Here is a 24,340-nt window from a genome sequence, read left to right as displayed (position 1 = left end):
ACTTCAAAAGAAACTGCTCTGTTTGATACTCTTCCTGAAGTTTCTATTGACAGGACATCAATCATTTTATTTGTATACACCTTTTCACAACATTAAAAGTGCCTCACAAAGCTAGTAACACTCAGTTCTCAATATAGACGACAAGTTATTTGTTCAAAAGGCAAGCTTATCAAGCCTGCACCACTTATTTCTGGGTCCAGAGCTATATTGGCTGAATATGAAATAAGGGTAGAATCTGTTGCCCATGCCAATAGACAAGCAGAGGCGCTATGAAAGTTTCTGCATCAGCTTCTTGGAATTGCAGGTTGTAAGCTCCCGGGTGTCGGAAGGGACCATATATATCCACAAGGTAAAAGGATGTGCCAGATTCTCCAGGAGCCTTCCATATGTAACTGCCACAAGACTCAAATCTCTAGGCTAAAAGTTATCATGGAGTACAAACAGTTTTAGGGGCTACACTCAGTATCCAAGTCTCACTGCATAAGGTCATTTTAACTAAAACTGAGTACAAACACCATTTCTTGATTGGCAAAATGTGCAATCACTTTTTGTTTTAGCCATTCTTCAACATGAGCCATTCATTCAGGTGGAGTCTACCTTCTCACTTTCTCTTCAGGCACCTCCTCTTCTGCCCTTCTCTACCCTGCCCTATGACCTTTCTTCCAGGTTATCATAAGTGCACCTCCCTTGTCAGTCACCATATTACACTGGCATGATTCACCCTCTCTCTCATGTGAATATTTTAACCTACATTTACATTCTTCATAAAATTTATTTCAATAGTATCTTAGAGATAAATTATATTTGCATATATGTACCAATGCTGTCTGTGAGTATCAGTTTGATGCCAGAGTTATGTGATCATGTAAATTTCTCTTTGAGTTCCACAGGCCAGCTGTGTAATTATACTCATGATGTAATACATATAGCACATACACACACGCACAGCATGTATATATTAAATTTTCATATTATTATTTATATGTTGCTGTAGAAAATTTCTTGGTTCATATACTTATGTTCTTCCTATTAGAGTATTATAGAAACTTGAAACCGAAGACGTATATCTTTGTTCCCTAATTTCTTCCAGAAACAAAATAAAAACACTATGCCTGTAAAAGGCTGTATATAAAATTTTTTGAGTGACTGGCATAACTAAGAAGTAGGATAATTTTGTTTTGTATACTGCCAATAATAAAAAAGTGCTTTCAATGGAAAATTTGTATATGTTTTAATACACATAGTTATTTTTAAACGATCATAAATATGAATTTTATGTACATATTAATTTATACATATAATCTATATAATTATTTTATAGTAATCAATAAATTAGATACTTCTACTATAAAACATTATATGTAGATATGTATATGTTAAAGAGATTATTGTCTTTTATAATAATATAAAGCAAATTGTAATATTAAGTATTTATTTCAATAGTTATTAAAATATATAATTTATCATTGATATCAGTGGGTTTATGATTTTTAAAGAAACATGTTATGGCCTGGAAAAAATATTTATAGTGTCTAACTTGTGCAAATATTTTCTTCTCAACAAATTCTTCCATTAACACATACATTTATAGTCATAAAACAACCTTTAAACCACATTTTACTAAGCCCTAAAGCAGATGAAAATCAAATGCAGATGTGGAATGGCAGCCAAACAGATGCTGAAAAACTCTGTCAATATCCTAAAGGAATCCATTCCCTATCAGAAAGAAACTTAATTTCTACTATAAAGAATTTGATTATGTATTGTTATACAAAATGTGATTAATGTTTTGTGGTGATTAATCAACTGCAAAATATATAATTATGCCATCTGTATTTTTCCAGCTTCTTGTCACTTACAAATTCTGCAGGAGAGTTGGGAGGTGGGGTATTGAGAACTTGTGGCATTTGGAGAGCTTTAAAGCCACAGGAGACTAGTCTCGGAGAACAGAGCAACTTAAAGACCTGGTGCTTATTCTAATGGAAAAGTACTAAAGAACATAAACAGAGACCCCCAAAGCCCACTGGCTCCCTGCAGAATGAAACACTGATAAGAGAGGCCCATAACCTCCCAGACACAGCAAGAATTAGTGCTTCTAGATAAATTGCCATTTGCTTTTCACTCCAGAAATGGGTTACAAACTTCATCTTGGCTTGTGGAAGTAACAGTTACAGTACCAAGCAAGGTTTATCATATATTTCAAAACAAATAAGGTGAATACTTTTGCATTTCCATTCCACTATAATTCAAGATGTAAGACTGTGATTAAGGTTTATGCTATGATTGATATTCATATCTTCCCCCCAAAAATGAAAACTGTTAAGAGTTGTATTTACTTGAATGTCCCAGTTGGACAAAGTTTCAATATAGTTGAGAGTTGCTTATTAAGTTCAATTCTGCAGAATATCTAGGGTTTTAATGTATTATTTTGACCTACATAATGCTAGATAATATGTTTCGTTGATTTTTTTTTCATTTTACTATTGCTTTGGGGGGAGCATTATATGGAAACAACTTACAGTGAGTTTTGTTTCAAATTCTTGATGGTTTTTCATGAAAACAGCATTTTACTTGTGTGCTATATGGTAGCACAAAGAGCTGTTGTAGTTGATTTTCTCTTAACATGCTACCTTGACTCTGGATATACATCAGAATCACATGGAATCCACTCTTAAACATAACTTCTGTGCCATACCTGCAGATAATGCTTGAGTTTTCCAGGGGTGGGGTCCAAACATTGGTGATTTTAGAATTTCCCAGATACTTTTCATGTAATGTTTATCCAAAATGAATATGCAATAGGCCAGTGGTTCTTCAAGTGAGGGCTCCAGATCGCCAGCATGAGCAACAGCTGGAACCTTTTTTAAAATGCAAATTATTAGACTCCACTTCAGATCTACTGAATTCAAACCTCTGGGAATGGGGTCCAGGGATCTGTGATGCAGTAAGCCCTACAGATAACTTTGGAGCATATTAATTGTTCCTCAAACTTCAGCTGGCATCAGAATCAGAATGTCTGATATTGTAGGTTTGGGGCGTGCCTCAGTAATTTGAATTTCTAACTAGCTTCCACGTAGGGTTGATGCTGCTTGTTCAGGAACTTTGGTCATTACTAGGCTAAAGTGCTGCAGAAATGTAATCTGAAAATAACAAGACAATGTGTCTAGAGGTGTTTTAATCTGTCAAGCAGTATCATTTTTTATCTAAAAACTATTCTTTTTAAAAATTTATTTTGGGAGACAGGCTCTCTTGCTTTATTGCTCAGGCTGAGCTCACCGTAACCTTAAGCTCCTGGTCTCAAGTAATCCTCCTGTCTCAGCCTCTCAAGTAGCTAGGACTACAGGTGGTTGCCACAGTGCTCAGCTAATTTTTTATTTTTATTTTCTAGAGACAGCGTCTTGCCGTATTGACTAAGCTGGTTTCAAATACTAGCCGCAAAGAATCCTCTCGCCTCAGTCTTCCAATGGAATGGAATTACAGGCGTGAGTTACTGCACCCAGGCTAGAATTACTCTCCTTTAAAAGACAGGCTTTGTAAAACTTTTAGTTTTAAATCACACCAAGTGATACTAAACAGTCTCTGTCCCACTTTTAGAACAAAAGCTGTTTGTGGGCAGGAGCTCCTGTCTTGTTCATTACTGACAGCACAATTTAGCTCTCAGTAAACATTTGTAGAATGAAGGAGTACATGAAAGCCTTTGTTTGTTTCTTTTGTTTTATACTGGCTTATAAATAACATACATTTATTTATCGCTGTTCCAGAGGCTGGAAATTCCAAGATCAAGGTACTGTCAGATTTAGTGTCTGATGACGGGTTACTTCCTGGTTCATAGATGGCCACGATTTTGCCATGTCCTCACATAGTTGAAGGGGAAGGAGAACTCTCTGGGGCCTCTTTTATAAGGTACTAATCTCATTCATGGAGTCTGCCTATTCATATCCTAATCACCTTCCAAAAACCTTATCTCCAAATACCATCATGTTGGGGATGAAGTTTCAGTATATGAATTTGCATGGAGTTGGGGGAACATTTTTTAGGGCATCATATGTCCCAGGGTAAGTGTATCAATGGAGGGTTAGCATTTAAAACTTTTATAGTAATTTGTCAGACTGCATTGTGTCTGTTTTCATGTAATAATAAAAGATACATTCGGGCTTGTATTTTTTAATACCTGCTTTAATTTCATTTTATTTTCATAAATGTAATATCTACTTTAAGCTCATTGTATTTTCGTGTATTTATTTTTTTGTAAAAGTATTCATACACAATAGATTGGTGGGGGAAATATATTTAAAACATATTTATATATTTATAATATATAATTTATATATAATATATATTTTTTAAAAATATAGTTTAAAAAGTGTAACCAATCCAGCTAGTCAGAGTAGAACTTATTGGACCAGAAATCACAGCCTCAGACAATGACTGCTTGATAGGAATGCTTTTAATGATCTAGCAACTAACATTTGGAGGAGTACAGGTTAATATTTGTAGAAACAAGTGTTCTGCTATCCATGGTACTGAATCATCGTTTCTCACTAGGGCCTGGTTATTTCTTCCAACCTTGGAACACTGGTTGCTCTAGACCAAACTCAATGAACATGTATTTTGATTGAACTCATCCGTAAACTCAGTCTACACAAAGATTTGACTTGTTTTTTTTTTCCATAGTTGTTTTAATTCATTGACAAGCTGTTTTGAAATAATATTGACTGGAGGTATTTCTGGTTAAAAGATTAAATCCATTCAGTTTGAGAATTCACTACAAGCAAATATCTATTGTCTCTTTTTCTTTTTTATTCTAAACTGGTTATTATAAAGCTGAACAAGCAGGTGATGCTACCACTGCAGTTATTTTTTCATTTATGTGGCTCTAATATCTGTAAACCTTTAATATTGTCAGTCATAAAATTATGAATCTGCCATTAGCAACTTACAAAGGACAGAGTAACTCACTCATAAAGGAGAAACTACATTTTCTCTTGTTTCTTTGTATACATTTTCTGATAATTGTAATAATAAAATTGGAAATATGAAAGAATTTTATGGCAGTTTAATTGGGTTTGGGGTTTTAGAACTATGGGTTTGATATAACTAAATGATAGCAGAGGATGATAAGTAATGATTTTTTAGAAGAACACAATTTTTGTAGGATAATTTCCTTCTTTTTCTCCTTTATATAGAGAGAAGGAAGAAAAGAATTTGAGAAATTAAAGGCTTAGGAAAGGAGGAGGAGAGCTTCTCTGTGGGAAAGGGTGACATCGATGTAGCCTCAGAAATGTTATTCTCAATGCAGTGGGAAATCTTTGCATCTTTATATTACTCTTAAAGGGATTTGGATAAGAGCTTCAGTTAAACTGTTTCAGGGAAGTGATAGAAGAGAGTTGATTGTTTAACATCTCATGTCCACCTGTGTATAAAAACAGAGTGTATTTAACATATTTTACCAAGATCTCAAAAGATGTCAGATTCTGTCAAATGTGGCATATTTTCTCGAGACCTCAAAGAGACTTTGGATTATCAATTTAGTGAGGAATGTGTGATCTGCACCACATGTGCAAATCACCAGGTGGCTACCACAAAAAAAAAAAGAAGAAGAAAAAGAAAAAGAAGCCAACATTAAACAATGTTGCCAAATTTTGATAAGCAACATTATCACTCATTAGGATGACTTAAAAAGAAACAAATTTCTTATTTAGAATTTGGAGATGTTTCACAAAAAGAAGTCAAAAAAATTTTTTAGGAGAAATACAGAAAAATCAAAATTTGATAATAAAGATATATATTTTAAGATGAGAAATATAGTAAAACAGTACCACTTACACAACCTAAATGCCTAATCAGTTATTTTAAAGATTTTATAATGAATATTATAAAAAATATATCATAATCATATATATGAAGTAATCAATATGAAATTTGAGATGGCATTTCACACAGAGAGTCATATGTAGTGAATTAAAAAGAAAATAAATGAGAAGAAGATTTTTTTTTAAAAAAAGGGTTTATTAATCACTAATTGGGGTAGCCTTGAATTTGAGGATACATTTAGTCATTGACCTTTAGAAGCATGACTGAGTGAAGTGTTACAGAGAAGATGAGAATTGGGAGTTGTCACACACTCTTGGTGAGGTACTTTCAATTGCCATAATTTTGCAAAATGAAATCTCTTTGTAATATCAAAAACTTGGAAGTATCCATTAAGAGAAGAATTTATAATTTTCACGTGTTGACAAATGAATAAAAGCATTCTATCTGTATAGATATAGATTTATATTGAAGATTTTTAATGTAGAGTGAAAAAAGAAAGTTGCAGGATGGTTAGATACAGCATGATCCTAAAGCAACTAGCACATCATGCGTGGCTTATAAATACATTTGGATGGTAGCTCCTCCAGACAAGGGATTGAGAGTGTGTTGAGAAAAAATGTAATTTCAACTATATCTGTTACTTAACAGCAAAAGATATTATATGCAGAAATTATTATTTTGTTAATGCTTAGTAATTTCTAGAGGTCAGTTAGATTATTTTACCTTTAGAATATTTTATAATACAAGAAGCTGAAGGAACAAAAAAAAGACACAATATAATTTTGCTTCAGAGTAAAGCCAAACAGATTGTTTTGCTAATTTCATCATTTTTATTGAAAGTGCTTATTGACCTGTGTGAATAGAGTACTAGGTTGCACTGACATTGTGGTTAAGCTGATACATTCCTATGTACAATGTGTTTGCAATTTCAAAGCCCCACCTGGCGAAAAAAAATTTGAGGAGGCTGAGATTTTAGGTATAGTTCCTTATTTCTTGTGGTATTTTGTGTAAATAGCTCTAGTTTTCACAAACCATGTTCTCTCTGCATAAACTTTCATAACATTGCAAAAAGAAATCAACTCAAAGCAAATCAAAGCAAAGTATATTCATTTTCATTTAATAGCTACATATTGAAAAAATATTATTTCTATGTGTTCATTTAATTACAACCTTCTTTGAAAGAACTAACTGCTAATGCTTTGTTATGGAACTTCAACTTTTCAAAGATACCATATCAGGGTATCCAATTAAAGGAGACCATTAAGGAAATATATTGCAATTAAGTTTACATTCAACAGATAGTACTTGTTGGTAGATAAGAGAAATCGTTTAAATGTAGGCTATTTATTTATTTTTACATTTTATCATGTTGATTATCACAGCATGAGGTATTCTTTTAGATTAAAAACATTGCAAAATGTTAAATTTAAAAAATGAAAAAGCCAATATACACAATTAAACAATTATCACTTTCAACCTAGACTCACAAATGAAAATTAATAGGTAAAACAAGAACACATAAACACTTAGGGGGTTTCAGTTATACTCCTTGCCTCTGTGGCAGCTCCATTAACTTGAAACCTTGGATTGTTATTAAGAAATTACAGTCTTGCCTTAGGAAAGGAGTAGAGTTATGCTTGTTCATAAGCCTAGGATATATCTTCCTTATCATCATAGGCTTCCACCTTCATAGGTGGAAGAGATATATATTTTAACATGTGACACTTAATAAATCTACAGTCCACCTCTTTTTTTCCCAAAATACATTTTCAAATTCCATTAAAGATTATGTAGTAAGTTTGCAACTAGAGGCAAAGCCCATACTTCAAATGCATAGAATGATAAAAGAACATATAGAAGAGTAAATAATGGCAATGGCAATAACAAAAGCACTTCATGCAGGCTCAAAAAACCAGATTATATACTTTCATGGACCAGAAATAGAACAGATGCACAAAACTGTGAGTGCAGTGATGATGTCAGGTCTGCTGGTCTCCAAGATTATGAACAGACAATAGCAATGACATTCACTAATGAATCACCTGTTTAAAGCCAGAGGACAGTAGTTAGAATACTTTGAAACTAGCTTAAAAAAATCAGAAACTTAAGAATCCAGGGAAGCTCATAGACAAGGTCAAAGATATGTGAACAGAAAATTCAGCAAATCACAGCTGGCTGGATAAAAGGAAATACAAAACCCCTGATAGTTTAACAAGAAAGATATCTGAGCCACAGCTATAAGGATCAAGGTCCAGTGAGGAGGGTGGGCAAACCTGATATCCATGAATCAATGACAGGTAAGAAAAGGAGGATGAAGTGAAGGAAAGAACAAGAAATAAGAAGCAAACACACAAAACTTTCCACTCAAAATTAACATTTAATTCAAAATTGCAAAAAGACACAAAAATGTATATATGCACACTATTCTATAGTATATATATATATATTATTTATTTATTTATTTATTTATTTATTTTTTTGAGATGGAGTCTCGCTCTGTCGCCCAGGCTGGAGTGCAGTGGCGCGATCTCAGCTCACTGCAAGCTCTGCCTTCCGGGTTCACACCATTCTCCTGCCTCAGCCTCTCCGAGTAGCTGGGACTACAGGCGCCCGCCACCACGCCCGGCTAATTTTTTTGTATTTTTAGTAGAGACGGGGTTTCACCATGGTCTCGATCTCCTGACCTCATGATCCGCCTGCCTCGGCCTCCCAAAGTGCTGGGATTACAAGTGTGAGCCACCACGCCCGGCCTATAGTATACATTTTTATCATATATATTTCAACATAAATTCCTGGAAAAGAGAATTTAGCTAGATGAGACTAATTTTGTACAAATGTTTTAAAATAATTTAAACAGACTAAATTAGAACAAAATAAAATTTAAACTTCTCTACACAAAAGGCAAAATAAACAAAGTTAAAGGACAACAAATGGCAAAAAAAATTATGATACACCTAAATGACAAATGATTATTCTCTGGCATATATTAAGAATTTACCAAATCTGTAAGGAAAAGACAATGAATTTAAAGGTTATGAACACACAACATATACAAGGAAAACAGTTAACCAAAGGTATGAAAAGATGTTCAACCTAAATGTTACCAGGGAAATGAAAATATAAACAAAATATTCCATCTGCATCTGACTGGCAAAATGTGAAATGTCTGCTAATACTATGAGTTGGACATGTTGTTTGCTTTGGTAGCCTAATATAAAATTCATAGGTAATATTACCTCTCTATACACATACATTCAAAAATCCAACAATATAACATGACAGTATCATAATATACAGCATCACAATTAAAATATGCAAGAAGAAATAAAGAAAAGTACTTTATAATGTGATTATGTAGTATAATATATCAATGCTTGGGCATGACAACATAATGTCAGGCGTTTACCTCTATATCACCATGAAAGGGGCAGCAATGAATACAAATCCTGGCATTTTTAGGAGAGGATTTAATGGCCATGGGCATTGTCATTACTGATGTACTTTTTCCAAGTAGTGACCAATTTTTTTGTACAGATCTTTATCTCGCTCTACACACACACACACACACACACACACCACACACACACACACACACACAATGTATCTTTCTACAACTGTCACAGTGGTTCCAATCATTGGAAATTTAGCGTAAGTTAAAACTAAGCAAAACTACTTTGGATATGTATGAAAGATAATTGACATTATAGCTTTGATAATTACTCACAGGATCTCTTTTTAAAAAACAATCTTGATAGGTATCCAGTAATACTTTCAAAAGACCTCTGAGGAACAGAACAATTCTTATGGGGGGAGTGTCGCATGTATTGTTGGTCACCTCACATTCCTAACATCCACCAGCTTCGTGCTTGTAGTGCTTTCCAATCATTATGGCAACCCAAAACTTCCCTAGAAATTTTCCAGTGCCTCTCAGAATGTCGTATCCCCCTCTGTGAGAAGCACATAGAGCAATGGGAAATTTTTCAGGATATTGATTGTGATATAAATTGATGCAACTTACAGGGCAGCACGTTAGTTTATAATGCATTAAAATATATCATTCTCTAAGACTAAGCAATTCCACTTATGAGCATACACTCCAGAAAAACCCTACTTCTTGACTCCAGGAAAAACACATATGAATTATTATTAAAGCCTAGAGACAAACTGAAACCTAAACATCTATAAACAGAAGGGATAAGTAAACAGTGATACATTCTTGCCATGGAATACCTGATAGAAATATATAAAAATGAACTAGGGTTACACATATCAAGATAGATAAACTACAAAAACATAACATTGAGAAAAAGTTGAATTTATGCATTATGATGTCAACTGCATACCGTTTGTGTAATAAGTTAATATTTACGTTGTTGAGGACACATACACATGTAGTAAACAACAATGGCACACACCAATGGTACACACAGCTTCTTTATCTAGGAAGGGAGGGAGAGAATCTAGTATGTTACTTTCCTAAGTAGAAGGTTCAATATGGATATGTCAAAATGTTTTTGTTGTTAATCTACTATATGAGATTTTTAATATTCTTTTATATAACTGTGTGAGGTAATTGTTTTCAAAAACTGTATATTGTTTTAGGTAATGAAAGTCAGTATCTCTTTCATGGCATGAGAATATATTGGTAACGGAAGAGAAAAAGTTCCTTTTTTCATATGCCTTTTGTTCAATATTTGAAATATGTCCTTACAAATAAATTCTCCCACAGGTCTACTTAGATAGCTTGCATTTTTACTATATTATATGAAATCTAGACAATTTGACTGAATAAAACTATGTATCATTCATCTTAGTTTCTTAGTTTCTAGCATGATGTCTAATTTATGCATCATGTGTGAGAGATACTTAAATAGATGGAATGTGGGGGTAGATTATGTGTGAAAATAAACACAGATGAATTGAATACTCTGTGCTAGGGACTTTTTTCCGGGAGTGATTATCGTTGGGAGTGTGGGTGGGGTATAATCTTATGCCAAAATACAGGTGTTTCCCATCGTTGCTGAAGCTTTAAAAAGTAAAAATCATTTCATAGGCTATTTCTGCATATTTCAGACATTTGGCAACACACATTGAAGGAGGGATGACCTACTTGTGTTTCTTTTCTCCTTTTTCTGTATTTCCTTTATTTTACTTTTTTTTTTAACTTGAAAAGGTCTATACAATAATAAATCACAAATAGGATACTATTTAAAGCTATACCACTGCTGTTGAAAACTCTTATTTTATGTTTGAGCTTTGTTTTTTCGTTTGGGCTTTATTTTCAGCTTTATTGAAATGTAATTGACAAATAAAAGTAGTATTATATTTAATATGTACAATGTGATGTTTTGGTGTAGGTATACAATCATTGTGAAATGATTACCACAATCAAGCAAATTAGCATGTTGGTTATCTCAGATAATTTCTTGTGTGTGTGTGATGAGAAGATTTAAGATCTACTCTCTTACCTAATTTCAAGCTTACACTACAATATTGTGAAATAAGTCACTAAGCTGTACACTATGTCTCTAGCAATTATTCATCTTGCATAACTGAAACTTTGTATCTTTTGACCAACATCTCCCTGTTTCCCCAGACCACTCCCAGCCCTCTGGTAACCACCATTCTATTGTCTGCTTTTTTAAGTTCAACTTTTTCAAATTCCATGTATAAGTGAGATCATGCAATATTCATCTTTCTGTGCCTGGCTTATTTCACTCAGCATAGTGTCTTCCAGTTTCATTCATGTTGTCTCAAATGACAGTTTCCTTCTCTTTGTAGGATGAATAACATTCCATTGTATGTTGTGTGTATGTGTGTATCACATTATTAAATCCATTCATTTGTCAAGCTTTGGTTGATTCCATATCTTGACTATTGTGAATAATGCTGCAATGAACATGGAATGTAGATACTTCTTTGAGACTGAAACACTGATTTCATTCCATTTGGTCATATAACCAAAAGTAAGATTGCTGGATCATGTTTTTAATTGTTTAAGGAACATTCATCATGTGTTTCATAATGTCTATGCCAAATTGCATTTTCATGGAGTGTTCAAGGATTTTCCTTTCTTCATATCCTCACCAACACATTTCTTTTGTCTTTTTAATAATAGTAATTTAACAAGTGTGAGGCGATTTCTCACAGTGGTTTTGATTTGCATTTCCCAGATGAATAGTGATGTTTACCTTTTTTATATAAGTGTTGGCCATAGGAATGTCTTCTTTTGAGAAATGTTTGTGGAGCTTTGGACAATTGCAGACTAGCAGAAACTTCATAGCAAACAGCATAAAAGTCATCAGTCAGTGACTAGGTATGCTATTTATTAAAAGTATTCAATGAATTTTGTAGAATAAATAGATTAATTGGATTTGTCACACTAAGGCATCATGCTCCATTTACCCTGAGAGTCGGCTTCCATCAGCAGCATCACATGTTGTTTTAGAGTTGCAGGAATATCTATCACAATGACAATTTAGAGATTAGCTTTATTTGTGAAAAATACCAATTTCTATTAAAGCCCATTAGACACTGTCATCATTGATTTGCCTAAAACTTTATTAAAAACATTCAGGTAGACCTTATTCTGGTGTGTAATATAAACTTTTTATTAACCCCAAATTTATCACTTAAAAAATGTTGGGTGAGGTTTCTCTGGGTAAAGCAGTTTTGTGATTGTCAACTGTATTTTATTTTCATCCCATACAACAATTTTCAGCCTCAATTCCCACCCCTAGTATTCAGTCTTCAGTCAATCACTAATTCATTTAATTGATTGTCAGTCATTCAATAAACGCTTGTTAGATACCATTATGTGCCATGCATCATTATAGGTGCTAGGGACAGAGTAGTGACAAAACATGCAAAAATCTCTGCCTTTATGAGGCTATTCTGATGGGGAAACAGACAATAAACTAAATTCAAAAAAGTGTGTTTGTAACACACACACATACACACATATTCATTTATCTATCTATATGACTATCATCTATATATCTATTCTATATATAAAATCATGCCAGACCATATGAAGTGGTAAAAAGAAAATAAAGCGTAGATGAGTAAAGAGAATTTTGTGAATGTGGCAGAAGAAGGACAGTGGTGGTAGGCAGGTTGTAGTTTTTGATATGGGGACCAGGAAAGGTGGATATTTGAGTGAAGGCATGACGAAAGTGAGAAAGCAATATGTGTGACTATCTAGAAGGGGAGCTTTACAAATAGACGAATCAGGAAGTGCAAAGATCCCAAGACTGGGGTATGCCTGGTACATCCACAGACCACAGGCAATACCAACATGAAGACCACGGAGGTTTGCTTGAACCTGTGGAGTCAAGGATCTCTTTCTTTGTCTATCACCTGCAGTTTCCTTCACCATGACTTTCTTGAGTCACAAAGGCCAGGACTGTAAGACTGCATTCTGGTTTTGAAGAAGAAATGTTAACACTTGGAATTTAGTTTAGTTTCTTTCCCTTGGAAGCCTAGTAATTTTTAGTTATCCACATCTCCCCAATCCTCCCTTATCCAACAACTTTATGATGTAAGTTCTCCTTAAAGTTTGCATAGTTCAAAATGTTTTTGACCTCTTCAAATGGCATATACTATTTGCCAGTGTTAAAGAGTTATGCACCTGCTTCCAAAAAGGCAACAGAGCCTTCATAAAGGAAAGATTTGCTATTAAGAGATGAAGCCGGCTGGGCTTCTGGGTTGGGTGAGGACTTGGAGAACTTTTCTGTCTAGCTAAAGGATTGTAAACACACCAATCAGCTCTCTGTGTCTAGCTAAAGTTTGTAAACGCACCAATCAGCACTCTGTAAAAATGCACCAATCAGTGCTCTGTGTCTAGCTAAAAGTTGGTAAATGGAACAATCAGCACTCTGTAAAAATGGACCAATCAGCTCTCTGTGTCTAGCTAAGGTTTGTAAATGCACCAGTCAGCACTCTGTAAAAATGGACCACTCAGTGCCCTGTAAAATGGACCAATCAGCAGTATGTGAGAGGGGCCAAATAAGGGAATAAAAGCTGGCCACCCAAGTTAGCAGCAGCAACCCGCTTGGGTCCCATTCCATGCTGTGGAATGTTTGTTCTTTAGCACTTCACAGTAAATCTTGCTGCTGCTCACTCTTTGGGTCCACACCACCTTTATGAGCTGTATCACTCACTGTGAAGGTCTGTGGCTTCACTCCTGAAGTCAGCCAGACCACGAACCCACTAGAAGGAACAAACAACTCCAGATGTGCCACCTTTAAGAGCTGTAGCACTCACTGCGAAGATCTGTGTCTTCACTTCTGAAGTCAAGCCAGACCACAAACCCACTGGAAGGAAGAAACTCCAGACACATCTAGACATCTGAAGGAACAAACTCCGGACACAATCTTTAAGAACTGTAACACTCACCGCCAGGTTCCGTGGCTCCATTCTTGAAGTCGGCGAGACCAAGAACCCACGGGAAGGAACCAATTCCGGACACAGTAACTGACTTCTACTTGTTCCATGAAATATTTATTATTATACTATTTTCAGACTAAGAAAACTGTTTAAATAGAGAGGATGAAAAATAAAAATTACATCAACTTAGTTTTAGCATATTGTACAGATAGAATTTTAAAAAATGCTATTTGACTATCACGTGGATTGTTTCAGCAAATAATCCCCAATTTATATGGATTTATTTTTCAGGGAGCACAGATGTACCCTGAATATATGCCTTTGTTACAGAAGGTTTTTTTTTTTTTTTTTTTTTTTTGAGACGGAGTCTGGCTCTGTCGCCCAGGCTGGAGTGCAGTGGTGCGATCTCGGCTCACTGCAAGCTCCGCCTTCCGGGTTCACGCCATTCTCCTGCCTCAGCCTCTCCGAGTAGCTGGGACTACAGGCGCCCACCACCACGCCTGGCTAATTTTTTTGTATTTTTTAGTAGAGACAGGGTTTCACTGTGGTCTTGATCTCCTGACTTCGTGATCCACCTGCCTCGGCCTCCCAAAGTGCTGGGATTACAAGCATGAGCCACCGCGCCCGGCCTACAGAGAAGCTTTTTGAGGTACTGGACACGTTTCTGTACAATCGAGGTACTGGACACGTTTTGCTTTACCCTGAACAAACTAAGGCAACTCAAAACCTAATTCTGAACTCTGGTCTATACCATGTTATTTTTAAGATTTATGTGCCCTTTAATTAATTATAAAAACACTAATGAAAGGCCTGTCTCTCTATTCTGTCCATTCATGCATTGTTCCAAACTCTTATAATTACTATGACTGTGAAACATATTATATCTTGTACTATCAGCTGCCTTGTACCTCCATTTTTTTTTCACTTTACAATTGCTTTCCTGACTATAGTAAATTTATATTCATACTAGCTTTAAAATCCCTCTGTTTAGTTTCTACAGTTTTTTAATTTACTTTATTAGGTTATAATTTGTACAGAGTATAATAATTTTTATCACATTGTTTAACAAATTTTACCTATTTAACTACCCTCACATTTAAGATAGCAAACATTTTTCATCACGCAAAAGGTTCTTTAATATCTCTTCCCAATTAGTCACTACCTGCTACTGGTCCTGCTACTGGTCCTGCTACTGCTGCTCTGCTGTCTATCCTTGCAGATTAAATTTGTCTTTTTTAGTGTTTCACATTAGTGGAATGACACGCATATGCTTGTTTGTGTCTGGATTCTTTCATCGATTATAAGGTTTTTAGATTGATCATGTGGTTATGTCTATCCAGTTTATTATTATTTCTTTAATTTCTGAGTAGTATTTCATTGCATGCTGTTATCACAATTTGTTTATGCATTCATTTGTTGGTAGTCATTGTTAGGATTGTTTTTTGACTATTATGAATAAAGCTTCGCTAGACAACCATGTACAAATCTTTGTCTTATATTTTCATTTTTCCTCCACTTAATGTAACTACTCTGTTGTACAAAAATGCATGTTTAATGTATTATATAAATACATCTTTATGTAATAAATACATGTAGTATATAAATACATCTTTATGTAATAAATACATGTAGTATATAAATACATCTCTATGTAATAAATACATGTAGTATATAAATACATCTCTATGTAATAAAAAAAAAAAAAAAAAAAATACATGTAGTATATAAATACATCTCTATGTAATAAATACATGTAGTATATAAATACATCTCTATGTAATAAATACATGTAGTATATAAATACATCTCTATGTAATAAATACATGTAGTATATAAATACATCTTTATGTAATAAATACATGTAGTATATAAATACATCTTTATGTAATAAATACATGTAGTATATAAATACATCTTTATGTAATAAATACATGTAGTATATAAATACATCTTTATGTAATAAATACATGTAGTATATAAATACATATATAGTACCTATAATATATAATAATGTATTTTATGAATGCATGTTTAATATATATATTTGTTATATATAACAAAATTTTGTTCTTTGTAATTTATATTTGATTCATATTTCTGTTATAATTTATAGAGTATATTTTTTCAAAAAAATTATATACATCTATATTTATACATTTATATATACATAAATAAATGTACATTTAAATATATACATAAATAAATGTACATTTAAATATATACATTTTTATAAGTATATATAAATGTGTGTATGTTGTGTATGTGTTGTACACATTGTCTTCCAGTCTCTGCCTTTTCATCTTCTTAATAGTGGCTTTTATGGAGTAGAATTTTCAGTTTTACTAAAGGTCAATTTATTATACGATTTTTTTTCTTTCTTTTCGTTTCTTTTTTTTTTTTTTGATACGGAGTCTCACTCTGTTGCCCAGGCTGGAGTGCAGTGGCACAATCTCGGCCCACTGCAAGCTCCACCTCCCGGGTTCGTGCCATTCTCCTGCCTCAGCCTCCTGAGTAGCTGGGGCTACAGGTTCCTGCCACCACGCCTGACTAAGTTTTTTGTACTTTTATTAGAGACGGGGCTTCACCGTGTTAGCCAGGATGGTCTTGATCTCCTGACCTTGTGATCCACCCACCTTGGCCTCCCAAAGTGCTGGGATTACAGGTGTGAGCCACAGCGCCTGGCCTATTTTTTGTCATTATTTTTTCTGGGCTCTATGTAAGAAATTTTTACTTTCCTAAGGACGCAAAAATTTTCTTCTATCTTTTCTTCTAAAAACTTCGCATTCGTTTTTACATTTATATCTATGATCTCTTTTGAATGAATTTTTATTAATTCTAAGTATTGAGATTCTTTAATTTTTATATGGATATCCAGCCATTCCAGTACCATTTGTCATAAAGAAGCTTTACCCAATTAAATTACTTTGGCACCTTTATTGAAAATCAAATAACCATGTAGGGATGGATGTATTTTGGGATCCTACTCTGTTGCATTGATCTATATATTCATTCCTACTCCAGTAATACATTAATTATCTGATTTACTCTTGTTTGTAGCAATCCTATGACTAAGGCAAAATCTCCAAAATTTTTTTTAGTATTGTTTTAGTTATTTTAGACCATTTTTATTTTCATAAAAATTCTAAAGATTGTGCTGAATCTATGAATAACTTGAGAAAAATTTTACAAATGCTAATAATCCATGAAAATGGTATATCTCTCTATTAATTTAGGTTTTTTATTTCTTTTGTCAATGTTTTACAGTTACCATTGTACAGGTCAGTTCTGTAGCTATCATTATGCAGTATATTTTTGTTAAATTTAACTTTAAGTATACTTTTGGTTATTTAACTTTTAATAATTAATTGATATTGAAATTGATTTCTATATATCAATCTTGTACTGAAAGAGAGGGTGGAAAACTCCCTGTGCTAGTAAAGAAACAGTAATATAAATCAATTTATGTTTTTCTTTCTTCCCATCTGAGTTTTAAGACATATGCTGATAAAGAAGTGTGGCAGTGGCTCACCACCTATGAAGAAAAATCCAAATTACTCTGTTTAAACGGGCAACCTTGGAATATGATATGCACTGGATTTGAGTTCTGTTAACTCTGTGTGAGTCACTTCTGGAGGCACGTGAGATAATGGGGAGAGAAAGAATATCTACTCAATATTCCCAGTTCTTTTATAAATTGAAAATAAAATAATTAAACATACTTACTAATGGTTGCTAGATTGAAAATGAGCAAGTTGTGAAAAGTTATTTATGTTTTAATAAATACCATACTTCTGAGCTCAGCATCAGGGTTACCAATCATGTTTTCTCTGAATGCTGCTTTATTTTTCCTCTTGGAGACAGATGGCTCGGTGTCACACATTATTTTAGTATGTTGAGGTATGCTCCTGGTATGACTCATCTAGCTTCCTGAACCATGGCTAGTTAGCATATCTTAACTTGGCTAATGACAACAAAATTGTAACACCTTGAGAACTAGTATTGAGGTAATGGCAAAATAATAATATTTATTTCAGAAAAAAAAGAATGATGGGGATGGCTTGAGAAACAAAACAAAACCAAACCAAACAAACAAAAGCAAAACAAACAAAAAAACCCAGAATGTTTAGAGACCTAAAAAAGAGTTGCTAGTGCAAGCAGAAAACACACACACGTACACACATAGAATGAGAAGATGAAATTGTTAGTGTTAAAGCAACAGTCAAAGCATGAACTCATGTCTACCTGCTTTTTTTAGCTCTCCTGGAGATAATTAACAAATGTAGGTCTCTCCACAGCAACACTCTTCTGCTGGCTCATGACCAACAGGTTACTACATTCCCAAAGATACTGGTCTAATTCCTTCTCCCTGGCAGAAGGGCTCAGGGGAAAAGCACAGTTCAGTCTCTCTTTTTCAGTCACATCTACCTACTCCCAACAGGCTTCACCCAAACAACAAGTCCAAGGATTCTGAACAAGATGTTTTTCTTTTCAGCATGTCCAACTTGGCTCAGCCTCCCTGTAGAGCAGTTCTAGTACGATTCAGTATGATTCTGGAATAAAATCAAATGATGCTTGTTTCCTTTCTTCATCTGCTATAAGGAAGTTTCTAATCTCACAAGGCAAATTTCTGCTTTATCTGGAATTCACATTCAAAAATTATGTCTACACCTAAAAAGTATAAAAGACGAGAGAGAGAGATTCCTGGACACATTGAATGTATCCACTAAATTGATATAACAAAAAATTGAGACAGTATTATGATTGGTTCTCTAATTTGTATGTATAATGAATTAATATTGTACTGAGTAATTCCAGACTAAGTGGCTAAATATTTAGAGTGATAATCTGTGTATATACACAGTTACTTTAAAATAAAAGCAAAATAATGGCATACACATAACTACATTTAAACAATTCATAATATAAAATTAAAATTGTCAGTCTTTTAATGCCTTTAGTAGCTCGATGATTTCTCGAAGACCATGGCCAAAAGAAGGTCTAATTTAGGTGACACAGCCTCACTATGTGGTACCAAATTCCAGACTGCACCAGGCCACTCATCCATACCTCACTTTTCAGTAGTCAGATGCGGAATGATATATTATCATAACCAACAAGCCAACAGACTTAGCAAGTTGCTGACTTAATAGTAAATTCAAATAATTTGAGGTCAGCAAAGAGTACTTTTGGCTTGAGCAGAATATATCAGTATTTCCGATTTTCCCCTGCACTAGAATATTATAAAACTAAATGCACCACAATGCAATAACACAAATAGAATATTTTTATTGAATTTTTGGCAAGATGTCTAAACTGCATTTTCTTTTGCAATATATTTGTTACCATTGTTATGAATTCTGATTTTACTTAGGTGATTGTTGATTTTTACAGCAACCAATATTCTCCTTTTTCACATTTACTCAATCGGTATAATGGGAAAGATATTGAAATAAAATTATTGTGGAATGAGGAGTATATCACATAGTGTTCAATATGCAGAAACAGCTTTACAATGGGTAAGCATGCCACCTTCTCTGAGCCACACTAATGCCATCCGCAAGAGATAGTAACTGTCTTTGCCATATCAGAACCCAGCCTTTTAAAGTAAACATTGTTTTATATAGATGGCTAAGCTCTACACCATGCTCCTTAGTGGAAAGAATATATGCAGGGGCAAAAGGACATGTGACTTTTAATTGTGGTACTCCAGTGCAGGTAGAACCGCAAGCAGTACTTTGCGATCTCTGTCTTTCCTGTTACTCACATAATTTCTATCATTGAGGTGACTTTATCTTCTGACTTTGTTCAGGGCCTTGTGGTAAGCTTGCTGTCAGAGCAAAAAATACATATGATGAGTGGGTCTTCTTTAACTTACTCCAGCATCACTAAAATGTTGATTGCTGATAAAATGTAGGTTATAACCCTCTAGGAATGTAAAATCTAATTAGTATTTCTAATGATAAATCAGTAATTCAAAATAATTACTCTCTAAAGACAGACTTTTAGCCATTGTGACTAAAGATTTTAGAAATGTCTCTTCAGATTTCTCAGTATTTCTCAGATTACATATTGTTGGAGGGATTCCTTATTTGTGAATAATGTTGACCCTACCCTCAGTACTTAAGCTATGATTAAGAAAAAATATCCTGTTTTGAATTTGAAATTGGAAAGGTATCTCAAAGCCTTGGCTTACTGTGCTTCTTTAGTGCCTTCCGCTCTGTATTGATAGAGAAGCTGTTGGGTAATCTTAGAGATATGAGTAACCCCTGATTGCTTTAGAAACAATGTACAAATGATTTTACTTCATATGGTAACAAAAATGCACTCTTACCAGGACAGCTGTTGTCCTCTTTCAGATCTGCCGGAACATATCCGATTTTAGCTGTTTTACGTAACTATCTTAATTAGTCAAAGCACTGTTGAAAAGTCTCTGACTCTTCTTGGCAATCCATCCAAACTCTTCATATGGCCCATTAAATGACATATCTGTTACTTTTAAGTTAGTCAGCAGATTTCCTTCAGTGGCCTCTGTTCCCAAGAAAACCATCTGAAGCCATCAGATGCTGTTTGTTATACTATGGGGAAAAGAAGGAAATTCAAACACATACATTCTTATTATCATTATCATCAAATTGTGCGGACATATTTTAAAGAGGTTAAAATCAACTTCCTATACTTGGATCAAGTACATGATGTCGTATGAAATACTCGTTCTTTTTGTTTGTTTTTTTGTTTTTTTTTATAAACTGGGGAGATTTGATATAGGCTGTTCTTTAAAGTCAGCAACTAAGCCATTCCGTGATAGAGTTCTGAACCATGTTTATGGGAAGGGCAGTGTTAAGCAGGTGATAAGTGTTTATATATCTGTATTATTCAATTAATAATTTTAAGTATTAAGAGTAAAAAAGTGAAGTAATGGAGTTGAGAAAAGATCATTTTAGACTTCTTTGTACACGTACCCCTAATTTTTTGTTTTTTATTTTTAATAGGTGAGAAAATATGAATAAAGTGCTATGTTAAAGATAGTTTTAGAAATTAGCTCATCTGCAACCAGAATTCATGTTTACTTTGTTCATCACTTGTAGCTTTCCTGGCAATCATATTCAAGTTAACATGGCATAATATATTTTACTTTTTTGTTCTCTACTTCCCATGATTGAACACTAAATAGTCCAGCTAAAATTGTATTTCCAACTTAAACTGCTTTTGCTTCCCTAATTTTGTCCAGCACAGAGCCTGGTAAGCTATAAATGCTGTTTTGTATTTGTCACGTAGAGTTTTTCTTGAGAAAACTGATTAGCAATTGGAGAACTAAATGGAACCTATTGGAATTCATGTTCCATTCATTGCAGACACAATGACTAAGATTTGACCCACTACTCACCTCCCAGGAGCAAGCCACTGCTTCCTGATCATTTATCTTCACTTTGCCCCCATGATAAATTATGATTTTATGGATTCTATGCAACTGGCATCCTGCAAGAATATCTGAGGAAATGTAATGCACCTATATTGTAATGCTCCACCAACTGTATCTTGATATTTGGATATTTTTTTCCCTCTGGAACACCAGGGTTACTTTCATTACGAATCTTATGAGTTTTATTATAATGTAAATCCACAGAAATTGGAGGATTAGGAAGTAAAATCATTAGTTATATCTTCAGGGGATAACTATGGTGACCTCGAAAAACCTTGTAAAGTTGTTACAAAATGATACATAGGACATTTTAAATGACTTATGAGAAAGAAATGCTGCCAGGCAGCAACCCCTTTGGTAGCTAAGGTTATAAAGCAATCTGTGTTTAGGGAAGAAGCAGTTAAATGACCACGCAAACATAAAGTGTAGTGCTCCCTGATAAACTGAAGTGACGCCATTAAAAGCTGCAATAAAAAGGGCAGATCACTGCCCAACTAAGCATGATCGTACGGGAGACTTAATCAGCTTCTTAAAATGGGTTCATTTCCCTTCCTGTGCTTTTTATAGTGTGGGCTTGAAACAAACAAACAAAAAATATCCATTCTGTCTTTTTCATGTCTATAACAAAATCTGTAATTCACATCCTGATAATTCTATGACATCAATTGAATTATTGTCTTCCCAAGTCCCCAAGTGTTCCCTCAACAAAATTTTCCTTCTTCCAACATCCATGTATACAAAGCTACCTCAAATCAGGTGAACTTCATGACCTTACTGCTGATTTCAGAGCTCTGCCACTGTCCAGCAGGAATACAAAAAGTATCTTTAGTCATGCCTTCTCCCTCAGAGCTGGTCTCAGCTTCAAAAGCTTTGACTCTGCAGTCCACCAAGATGGAAAAACCTAGCCCTCTCCTCTGTTCACCATATCTACCTCCTCCATCGCCTTTAATTTGAGGACATTCCTTTTTCTTTTTTATTCTGTGCCTGCCATATATATTTCCTTCTTCTCATGATTATCTGAGTTATGTTTTTTTCCCACTTGAAATACTACTGGACATGGTGTATGGTATTGATTCAACCACCAAAATCCATATACAGTATAAACATTTGAGTGTGTCAATATAGTGCTAACAATCTGATGAAGTTAATAGTAGACAAGATAATATGCTTTGGAAAATTGACAACTTCTTTGAACTTTAATTTTATTCCCTTTCAAGAGCGTAAATTCCAGAGAGCTATTGTTAATATCAGTGAAAAAAAATTAAAGGGAAAGTGTGGCCTATGTGTTAATGTGCACAGAAGACATAAACAAAAACAGGTTGTAATAGGCAGAAGGAGATTAAGAGTAATACAAAGAACACATGATGTAATTCAATGGCTTTCGTTAGATGGGATGTCTTTCTCAACCTGGGAGTAAAAAGCAAAAAAAAAAACTTCTCATCCTCCAAAATGCAAGGAATTTTTATAATTTGTTATAAAATTAAGTAATATAACCCATAGATTACAGGTAGGGAGGAGTGAGAAGAGACAAATAGAAAGACAGATTAAAAAAAAAGTTATGGATTGACCTATCTTTCAATCTATTGATCAATCTATCTGGACAGATTGTTACAGAGAGAACCAAAACATGCCAGAGAAGAGTACCAGAGCTATTCAGCAATGCAGAGGAAGTTCCTGACTTTTTTTTTTAAGAGCAGATGCAGAGAAGAGATCTGTTCCTACAAAACAAGTAATTTTTGTAAATTTTTCAGTTGAAATATTAAGGAAGGACAAACTTCAAACTCAAACCTTTCACAGCTGAGTGTCATTGGTAAAGCTAGAGAAATAGAAGTTGGCAATGCAGTAAGTAAACAATGAACCTGGGAATTGTAAACAGAATTTACTGACAATTCTCTACAATTGTTTTACTAAGTGATCTTTCCAGCCCAGATCAACATAGAAACTCCAGGGACCATCAGCCATTGATAGCCAACCAGAATAATAGAAGAAGAAAATCTTTTGGAAGGTGCTCAGTTTTGCTTAATATTTTTCTAATTTTTTGGCAAGGAATGACTCGTAGTTAATAGTTGAAATTCTGTGTCTCATATGGTTCGTTATATTTTTACTTAATCTAAATGTGGAGAAATTTGCATAGACATTTCATTGTATAGTTAAAACTCTGACATGAATATCATTGTTGTCATAGTAAGATACTGAAAGAAAGCCTACAGATTTAGTTTCATAAATATATATGAATTTATTGAACCTTAATTGGCAGTAGTAATGCAAACGCACTAAGTGATTCCCAAATGAGACTCTTCCAGAGCAACTTACGTGTGGGTAATAACTATCTTAGTATGCTGTACATTATCACCATGTGATATTGACAGTTGATACATTTATATTACACATTTTAGTTATATCTATCATTTTAAGTATTAATATAACAGCCACATTACCCATCTTTACAAATACCAAAGGACATTAAAGATAGGTAGGAATTTAATTACATTTCTCTAGGTCTCATAGACAAAGGGGCTGATTATAATAAGTTTTACCTTTGTTCAAGATCTTGGGCACTAAATTATAAATTGGGAAGTTAGGCTGCCCTCCTATGACAAAAATAAGATCATGTTAGGGCCAACACTGATTAAAACCACTAATCTTTATAATCTCCAGAGCTTTTCTAACTCTAATCTCTAACATGCCTTCCTAGTGTTTTATACTGACTGGAAACTA

The sequence above is a fragment of the Nomascus leucogenys genome, chromosome 4 (genome assembly GCF_006542625.1).
Source record: "Nomascus leucogenys isolate Asia chromosome 4, Asia_NLE_v1, whole genome shotgun sequence".
Taxonomy (NCBI): domain Eukaryota; kingdom Metazoa; phylum Chordata; class Mammalia; order Primates; family Hylobatidae; genus Nomascus; species Nomascus leucogenys.
This window is presented reverse-complemented; position numbering follows the sequence as displayed.